This window comes from Nuphar pumila, chromosome 15 (assembly GCF_984573655.1).
Source record: "Nuphar pumila chromosome 15, dmNupPumi1.hap1.1, whole genome shotgun sequence".
In the NCBI taxonomy this organism is placed as follows: Eukaryota; Viridiplantae; Streptophyta; class Magnoliopsida; order Nymphaeales; family Nymphaeaceae; genus Nuphar; species Nuphar pumila.
Genome location: NC_143263.1, coordinates 36,670,859 through 36,676,858, shown reverse-complemented (window position 1 = coordinate 36,676,858; position 6,000 = coordinate 36,670,859).

Genomic DNA, 6,000 nt, shown 5'->3' with positions numbered 1-6,000 from the left:
TTAAATTTCTAGAAAGAGCTGCACTAGGAACTGGTACCAATTCATCCAGGCTTGAAATTTTTCACCTCAAAGGCTACTGCCAATTAAAAAAGAGTCAAAGGTGAATTTTTAATCTGCAAACACTGTGGACACCATAATTCCTTATTTCACCACTTACACATCAAGAAAAATGTTTAAAGATACAATCTTGATAAGGTAATGAAGAACAAATGTACCAACCCGGGAAAAGCATTCAGACAGAACCTGCTGGACCAACATAGCGTGGTAAATAGGATAAGAGTTATATTTGGAGGAATCTCCAAAACATTGAAATCTCATTCCAAAAAGACAAACTTACAGGAGGGACCAAGTACTAGAATAGAGATGTTCAGAAAGAAGAAACAATGCCGTACAAGTCTTCATTCATAGACCAGGCCATAAAAGCACATAGTTGCAGCGGTCTAACCAATTTCACTCATTAGTAGATAAATGAGAAGCATGTTTGGTGTATTACTGTCATACTAAATTCAATATGCAGCGTTTGAAACACCACAATTTCCCTAGCTTGACTATTTCATGGATCAAGTGAAAGAGGAGTGTCAGACGAGCCCCAACTACCTCCTACATGCATGATAAAGATGAGCAAGCCAAAAGTTTCCTTAGTCAAAAGACTTTTCGAGATCCAATCATTAGCATAAAGACAGTAATTTTATCTTTACTAATAGAGCGGATAGCCTCATTCACAATGATCCCATATACTGAATCCAGTTTATTGGAAGAAAAGCATGTTGGCTTTGTCATATGCTTAAGGGTTTTTTTTTCCGCAATCCACCAGTCTTTCTAATAATGTTCAAGGCACAGTTAAACAAGGATATAGGCCTCAAACGCACCCCAGCTTCCTCCAAGTATCATACCAAGCCATGATACACTAGGCTCCTCAAGAACTACAACATTCTCAAAGAACTCATGCATCATATTCAACAGGTCCTCTTAAATCATATCTCAAAGAGCTTTGAATAACTCGGATTGGAAACCATCTAGTCCTGAAGCCCACCACCTTCACATCTTCATGGAAATGGAGCCTCCGATCCAAATTTTCCCCCATTAGAAATCTTATCAAAGTGAATGTCTGATATGCAAAGTTCACCAGCCTCTTCTCCTTGGAACCTAGTACTACAATATAAGCTAGTCGGATCTATTAAAGCTCCTTCCATCAAAACTCTTATCTATGGTGAGGGATGCAATGCAGTTTGAACATTTTTTTGTCAAAAAGCTGGTGGAAAGTTCTAGAATTCTGACCCCTTCTTTCACTCAACGAATCCTCCAATCACCTATTTTTTCCCTAAGGAGTTCATCCTCAAGATTGATATTTAAATGGAGCACCTCAACAGCAAAAGTTCCTAAAGTATATAGAGATCAGACGCTAAAGCTTCACCTAGCACAAATAACTATGACTTGGATCTTTAATCCAGATCATAATCCTCTTTTTGAACGGAAATGTTCTCATCAATCTGAATGCTGACCGCTTACTCCATCCTGCCTCACCCTACCAACTCTTCATGTGCTTAGAAAAGCCCAGCACCCTAAACCACCATAATCCTAGTTTCAGCAGCCTGAAGAAAAACACCATCTATCACACCATAATGTTAAAAAAGACCTGACCCTTTCTGTCCAGAAAACATCCAAAACACCATAGGTACAATAGAACAGTTCAATTTCTTTATGCATGGCTGAGAGCTAGCTTACTGGACCAAGTGAACCTAAACACACATCTGCAGAACATATTCTGCAAGAAAATCATTGAATCTTTTCATATTAAGATTAAAGACAGTTAACAATGACAATCTTCCAGGAATCCACAGGGCACTAAAATTCCCTCCAATGCACCGAGGGAAAAGAAAACTTTTGACAGCATCAAACTTCTTCCAAAACTCAAATATGTTTGCACTTGTCACAGAACTGTCATAAACAAGGGCCCTTTCTTAATGGCTCAATTGAAAAATGTTTGAAACCAAAAATTTCTCAATCTATAACCTTCCCATTTTCTCTTCTGCAATATTAAGATACCTACAGATCACCCTCCCACTTCCTTAAAGGGAAACCTGTTCTGGACACCACTGGTCAACTGTCATATAGGTATGGGTGTAGATATGAAGTACAACATGGCTATGAAGGGTACACAATACAAATTTCTAAAAAAGATTGGTATAGAGATATGACTATACATATAAGCACAACAGCACATACAAAATCGCAAAATTATGCTAAATCTTACAAAATCCTCTACATGTGAAGCTATGCATTTTCAATCATGAAGAAAAAATCTAAAACATGTCAAATATATGTAGTTAACCAGATACTCTTGATCTCATGCCTTGATCACAAGTTGACCAAATTGTAAAATAAAATGGGCCGGTTTAGGTTCAAAACCTAGTTCCACACCTAAAAGTACCTCGTACTAATACCCATTTTGACATGGTACAGAATGGTCACTAGTGCCTACCAGTACCAGTTACATGAGTATGATCAAGGGGTTATCTCTGCTACTTTTCCGCCATTTAACAAATACATCAAACCTGTGTTGATTGATGAAGCTTACCAAATAACTCTTCAGCCCCAATTATTGAGACCTCTAACCCCAAGTTGCCAACTTATTGAAGAGAGTACATACTACATAGCCTAGCACTGCTTCCAACCTTATTCAATATGTAAGTGTATCCTTATCTACAAGGAGCACCTTTATCTTGATAAACACCTCTTCCCTTTAGATTATGAACTTCTCATTCTCAAGTTAACTAAGTGGACAGAATCAATCTTACCTCACTCCACGACCATCTAGTGCATACGGCCAGCCAGGCTGGCCCAACCCATTTTCTCAGAGAAGGGAAATGGCTGTTGCAAATCACTGGAAGAGTTGAACAAACAAAGAAAGTCAGAAAGGTAAGGGTTTCATTTTCTTTGTTTCTATTGTTTAATGTTTATATTTACTTTCATAGGACTGCAAACCACCAATTTACACCCACAGACCTGCTCCTATCCAGACCGCAAACAATCGGGCTCGTGGCATGTGGGCTGCCCAACTTAATGCCTACACCTACTAGGCCCTCCTCAAGACCCACACCAGAACAGTATTAGTCAAAGCGCCTAGGGACATCAAATTTTGTTATGCTAAGCAAGGCCTAGTAGATGGGTAACCCCACTCTATTTGAAATTGGATGACCTATCAAACACAACGAGATGCCCTCAGATAAAAAAGCAATGTAACCACCATATCAAAAGAAATGCTTAGCAGTAAAATACATACACTGAATTTATGTGTGAACACCAATAGATATTTTGAGAAAAGAAATATCAAATGTAGGAAGAGGTCCATTAGAAAACATAGGAAGATGTCCCCTAATGAAAATAATATAGGGGAAAGATATCTATATATATAGAGATATATATATATATAGAGAGAGAGAGAGAGAGATTTTCAAAGCTCCTGCCATCACAGAGCCCAAGTTTGTGATTCTGTTCAACTGGCAATTTATGCTTTTATATCCCCACATTCCAGGTTACCTTCAACAAGTCTAAATTGGAACATTCCAAACTACATGATCACTGAGTCTATATTCAAATTGTATGGTCCCAATCATGGAACCTAATTTGCCCATCTTACACGTTTCATATTGCAGGAAACACTCAGCTTGAATGTATTCATTACAAAAAAGCTGATACATACCTGCTCTAAGTTTTTCCAAATTCCAACTTGTAAAACTCAAGGTATGAAAGTAGAAAAAGCAAAATGAAAAAGGAGCACAAACAAATAGATGATAAAAGTGGGCAAGGTTTTAAAAGAAACATCAACTGTATTTCTCCAAAAAAAAATTATACTCTAACAGGCATAGAGAACCTAAGGGTGGTACAAGATGTAAATGACATTGTGTATATTTCTCATATTTTTTTATATGTTGAAATATTTTAGAACGTAATATGAATAGATGTGTTGAAGTAGATCCATATTTCTCATCTTAGTTAAAAAGACCACCCTCCAATAGAGAACCAGATTGACAAACCAAGTTAACCAACCCTTTAATCAAAGTTATCAAACTACAGTCGCTTCAGTAAACAAAAGTAACCATAAAAAGAGAATGAATAAAATAATTAAAAGTACAAAAGAAAATAAATACATCATAACAGATCCAGCATACCATTTAACAAACTGGAATATAATCGTTTATTGAAGTTCAGTTGATTGGATGTGCACTGCAAATGTTGTATCATACTAATAAGAAGTGTTACAATCAGCTCCCAGATCTCATTGCTTCTACGTGTTAAAATCATTATTGGCCATTAAACTATTTTTACTAAGGTAAAGACACCTAATCTGCTACATAGGATAGTGGATATAGATTCAAAGTTATGTCACAGGGATTCGGCTAGCAAGGTGCCGCACCCGCGTCGACGTGACTCGACATGGGTGCGGGTGCGGGTGCGGCACCGGGTGCGGTCAACCTGACCCTGGGTGAGTTGACCGCACCCAGGGTCATTTGTGTCCAACTTTTTTATTAAAAAAATGTGTCCAATTTTTTTATTAAAAAAAATTGTTCTTGGGGGCGCTGCCCCCCAGAGACGCCCCCTGTTAATATATATATATATATATATATATATATATATATATATATATATATATATATATATATATATATATATATATATATATATATATTGCTGTCCTGTATTTTTGCATCTCTTTTTTTGTATTTTTTCCTTTTTTATTTTTTTTGTATTTCCTTTGCTGACTGTGTCAGCTAAAGGAGTTGTTGCACTTCCCATCGGCTAGTTTTCTAACCGTTGGGGACTCCAACAGCTATCTCATGTTGTTCTTATTTAAAGGCCTCTTGGCCTTCTTGTATATCATTGCTTCTTTGAAGCTTTTCTACTTTTTGTTAATAATACACAGTGCGTTAGTGCACTTATTTCCTTTGTCTTGAGTGAGATACAGATTTATATCTGTATTATGTTGAAGATCCGCTGATTTACATGGTATCAGAGCCAGGTTCCCTGTAAACAGCTATTTCTTGTTTTGAAGCATCTCGGTTTGCTGGTTTCTGAACACCAACTGTTTGGTGTTTTGCCTCTGATCAAAGGCAGATCAGTTTCTGATCTGATTCTGTTCTTACGCTGCTGCTGTGGGCATAATCTGTTGCTGTCAAATCTGCTGCGACAGATTGCTGTTTGAAGTGCTGCAGCAACCAACTTTGCTGCGGAAGAATCTTGTGCTGTCGTCGTTGGTGTATTGCTGAAATTTTGAAGACTGCTGCATTTCAAAGGCATTCTTGTGTTCAAAAGTCATACTCTTCTTCAAATCTATAAGGTGTGATTCTTCTTATTTTAAATTCTGTTTTGTTGAAATGGAAGAGAAAGAATTTGGTTTCTTGTCTACCATTCCCAAGCTTTCTTCTACCAATTATAGAACATGGGCCTCTTCTATGGAACATATTTTTGGGGGAAGAAATCTTTGGGGATATATAGATGGATCCGATGAGGAACCTCAACTATCTCTCACAAAGAAAGTTGAAGGGAAAGAAGTGGAGTTAAATGAAAATGAAAAAGAAAAGGCTTTCAATGAATACAATAAGAAATGGAGAGCTTGGAAGTGTGGTCATCATAAGGCCATTCATTGGCTTCAAGCGGGTGTAGATTCGGCCACACAAGCTCAAATATCCAATTTTCAATTAGCTTATGAAGCTTGGGATTATATAAAGGAAACCTTTACTTTAAAGGATGCTGCTCACAAGGCCAGTCTCCAAAGAGGTATTATGCTTGCACAACGAGACAAAACTATTAGGGAATTTTATGGAGAAATAATGCAATTATGGGATCAACTTTTATTATGTGAACCCAAATGGACAACTGATTTAGCTCTTCGAAGGCAACAATTAGAAGAAGACAAACTTTTTAAATTCATTAATAGCCTTCGACCGGAGTTTGATGGAGTAAAAACAGCCCTTCTTCATAGAGAACGACCACCTACAA